General features: G+C 32.8%; 1 pseudogene; it reads right to left on the bottom strand.

Annotated features, from left to right (window-relative positions):
- Positions 1-2,855: 2,855 nt before the first annotated feature.
- The window catches only part of LOC102481695 (telomeric repeat-binding factor 1-like), a 16,930-nt pseudogene continuing 15,087 nt past the window's right edge, over positions 2,856-4,698 (bottom strand).

Consider the following 4,698-nt stretch of genomic DNA (forward strand, 5'->3'; position numbering starts at 1 on the left):
AGTCTGGAGTTGAATATTATATCCCAGAATTTAATTGGGAAAATTGAACCACAACAGAAGATAAAGTACATGAGAGTGATAGGTTCATGTACCTATCATTTGAACAGAATCCTAACCTGTTTCCTTGCTTTAAGCAAAGTTCCTTAGCATTTCTTTGATTTAAGTTAAAACTGGTTTTCTTAATAATACCAAGTAAAATTGCTATTTAAAGTAGTTAGATTATGTAAGAAATTGTATGATCAATACAATGTGGGTGGGAAAGGAATGGAAGACAATTGTGGACACCAGAGATAGTGTGAGAAGAGGAGGGGAAAGGACAGAGGGCCAGAAAGAGGGGTAAAAAACATCCTAGGATCTAGAAATGGAAAATTTTTGATAATAATATGCATGGTTATGTCACTATGCAGTATATTCTGGATGGGAAATCACATTTTGTATGCTGTGATGATGCTCAGGGAAAGAATGTAAATTAAGTTACAAGAAAAATGTTTCAGGGAAAAAAATATCTAGTCAATGACTGCAGTAACATATATAGTCCCAAATAGGTGCTACTTTATAGGATGCCTAAGGTTAGACTTGTGTTCATGGAAATGTATATGTCAGCTGTGTTTGCTATGAAAATATTTAGATTAATTAAAATCTCTAGTAATTCAATAAAATGTGTGGGGAAAACAGTATAGAAAGTAAACATAGATACCAGAGACAGTGTGGGAAGAGAGTGGGAAGTGGCAGAGGGTAAGAGATAAGGAATCAAGGATGGAGGGAAAAAAAAGCAAAACATACAGTAAATAAGAAATGGAAAATTATTTGCTGACAATAACATGTATGTTGATGTGTTTGATTGAGACAATATACAGTGTACTCTGGATGGAAAGTCTCATTTTGTATGCTGTAATAATGTACAGTGAATGAACATAAATAAATAAATTTAAATAAAATATTAAAAAATAAAATGCCAATAAAAAAGAAAAGAAAATGTAAAAAATTATAAAAATAAAAGGAAAAAATAAAATTAAAAAATTAAATAAATTATATTTAGCAGATTAAAAACATCAATAAATATTCTGTAACTGTAACTCAGATACAATCCAAAGATTGAAAAGACCTGTTTTCATCAAACCTAAGCTTTAACGTATTATAAGTTTCATTCTGTAATGGCAAGACACATACTCAGAAATTAATTTAGCAATAATATCTAAGATTTATTTTCATTAATTTGCTCCCATTCACTTAGAATCTAACTCCTGTGTTGTCACATTACTAATTAATGAGTATTTTAACAATGAATCAAATAAATGGTTTTCTATTTCATACATCAGAACCTGTGTATATATTAAAGTGTTATTTATTACTTTCTGATATCACCAGGGAAAACACATTTTGTATCTTACATTTTTAACTAAAACCATTTAGTCTTCACATTTCACTGTGAGATTAAATTCCATTGCCTAAAAATAAGCTTTACAAAGTTTTATTGCAAGTGACTTACCGAATCAGATATAAACTGAAGTATAAATTGAGTGGGCCAAAGAACTAAGTAGCTCAGATCAGTTGTAATGGTCATAGACTGCTAGATGTATGCTACAAATAATCAGTTTTCAAGATTTTGGCCTCTATATTTTTCATTTGTGTGGACTGCGGATATGTGAGTAATATATTAAATGATAAAAGTTTTTAAATAGTTATTCATTTAAAATAATAATTTTCTGACAAAAGTTTTAGTGAGAAAACTGGCATCATATTCCATTTTTTGAAACATTTCTGTCTCTGACTTACAGAAGAAAGATTTTTATCTCTCCTTACATTCAATCTGTTAAGATATCATATATTATATATCTTCTGAAAAACACTACTGTATACTCATGAGAGAATGAAAAAGAGCAAACCCTGCCTTAATATGATTATGAAATAAATTTTAACACTACAGTTCTCCTGAATGGGTCTCAGCAATCCCTAGGGGTCCCTCTCACACTTTGAGAATCAATCCAAGAAGGCAAGGTTTTGCAATGATTCTCAAGCATGTCTATTCCTGCCACCTACAACAAACATTCTGGCTCATAGTATCTGGAGTGAGCTCCAGAACTCTGCACTTTTTTTTTTCAATTTCAAGTAGTTTATACATTCAATCACAATCATCTTATTTAGCTTGCAAAGTGAATGTTCCAACATGTGTACATTTCTCACCAGTCCAGTTGATAATACTATAAAGTTTTCTTCAATAGATAATACCCCATTTCTTTTATCTTTGTTCTAGTTTTAATACTAGAACAGAAGTAATTTTTTTTATACATGATGCACAAAACTATTCTTCCAAATAATACAAATATTTTCCTATGGGATTATTTTGTTGCTTTATATAAAACTACTGAAATGGAAAGTTAAGTATGTTCATCTTACAGATTATTATGTACATTTATCATTCTATTAAAACATCTTCATAATTGCATTGTATATGAAGGCCATATACCAAGTCATTACCTATTGAAGGATTAAATTATTTTAAAAATTTTATTTGTGAGTTAAAGGGTTGGGCTGAGGTTACTAACCTATAGACCCAGAATAGGTTAACAGAAATATTTTCTTTCTCTCTCTTATAAGGTTTTTTTAAAATTGAAATAGATTTTGAGGGCATAGGAATTGAATGTGGCAGTGTTCAACAAGTTTACATTTCATCAAAATAAAAAGATTACTAAAGAATACATGGATGGCACAAATCTTCCTGCTAACTGTAATAGTAAAATACTGTAATGCTCTAAACAAAAACTTTAGGATACATGAATAACCAGAAAGTTTCAAATGCAACATAGTAATCAGGATATTTAACTGTCGTTTTTATCAAGTCTTTACAAACACATTCAGTCTTCATTGTATGAGCAGATAAGTTTTACTTTCCTCATAGTCTTCCATGTGTCATTTGACATGACACTTGCTCAGTTACTGAATTTACAGTATAACAGAATTTTAGACCAGTTTTCCTCTCCATATTTTCTCATACCAGATCTCAAATTGTCATCTTCTTGCCAAAGTCATGCCTGTGTTTTCTTTATCAATGTTTTCAGGAGTTATTGATCGACTCTTTGAAGAATGTATCCTTTCACTTTCAGTGGGTCTTCTATTTTCTTTCTTCTCCCACTCTGAAACTGATTGACCAAAGGATATAGAAACACAGTATGTGGATGTACATACCAGGTATAATGTGTGTGAAAGAGTAGGATCTGAGGAAGGACATTTAGAAGAAAAATAAGGAGGCAAAAAAAAGAAAGTAAACTTAGGAACAAACTAACACACACACACACACACACACACACACACACAAACACACACACACACATGAGTTCCCAGTCTTTCCTTATTCTTAGTAGATATTGTTGGTGGCTTCAAAATTTCAACTTAAACAAGAGATTTTTGTGAGACTTCAATAAGCATTCTGTATACCCTGAAGATTCAGTTACCAAGGACTGCTTTTGACTAACACTTTTTCCTTTATCTGAATTAGCTTCACTTTCCATTTCATTATCATTACTATTAAGTTTATCTTGAAATACATTGTTCTTGCTCTTTTACTTTCCACAACTTTTGTTGCTGCCTTCATCAGAAAGGTTGATGATTTTTCATTTAGAATTAAGAATTCACATAACTCTTAATTTTCTCCATCTTGTGGCTATAGCTGAAGTGAAGAAAAGAATGAAATACATCTTTCTGAGAGATTATCATTAGCAATTTCCTTTTTAAAGGCATATCCGAATTTGGTTCACCAAATATCCTTTCAAAGACTTCTGCTTCCTTAAAATTTTCATTTTCCATACGAACAGCTATAATCTGTATTTTAATTAAATTCTGTATATCTTCATGAAGTTTGTTATATTCCTTATCAATTGAAGCCCAAATCATCAGGTCAGAGTCTAAAGGTGTAATTTGTTCATCTCTTCCAGTTGTGTATCAAGGGATTTTCCTGGTGCAATTGTCAAAACTGTTACACACACACACATAGATAGATAGATAGATAGATAGATAGATAGATAGATAGATAGATAGATAGATATAGATAGAGATAGATAGATAGTTCTCAACTGCTACGCTGTTAGACTGGAGAGTTGACAATAGTAGCCTCGACGCTATCATGGGTCCTATGGAAGTCCTCACAGCAGCCACTACAGAAAGCTCGGCAAAGAGACAGACAGAAGAAATCGAGCATACAGCCAGCAGCTATGGCTTCAGCCTGAGTCATGAGGCCCTAGCCCTCCTCCTCCTCCTCTGGGATTGCAATCTATATCTGACACTCAAGCACCTTCTGGCACTCAAACTGACACTGGTCATCTTTCATCATTTCCACCTTTAGCTCCTCTGCGGGGGTCTGCATCCTTCCCATTTGTACACCCCCACAGGCTCAGAGCCATTGATGCAGCATTCTCTGCTATGTTCAATCACTGGTGTGCTTCTCTTTTAATTTTTGAATATGTCTTCCCATTCTTTTCTTGCCTGCCTTATTTTGCTTGAGAGGTCTGATGTTAGCCTAGTAGGATCACCTTTGTAAGTGACTTGATGTTTCTCTTGACATTTTTTGTCCCATTAATGCTATGCCTCTCTATTTTTCTCCTTAATGTCCTTCCTCAGACTCTACTACTTCACCCACCCTCTTCCCATACTATATCTGGTATTCACAACCATTTACTGTGTTTCTATATCCTTTAGTCATTC

This window comes from Tupaia chinensis, unplaced genomic scaffold, assembly GCF_000334495.1.
Source record: "Tupaia chinensis unplaced genomic scaffold, TupChi_1.0 Scaffold146784_1, whole genome shotgun sequence".
NCBI lineage: Eukaryota > Metazoa > Chordata > Mammalia > Scandentia > Tupaiidae > Tupaia > Tupaia belangeri.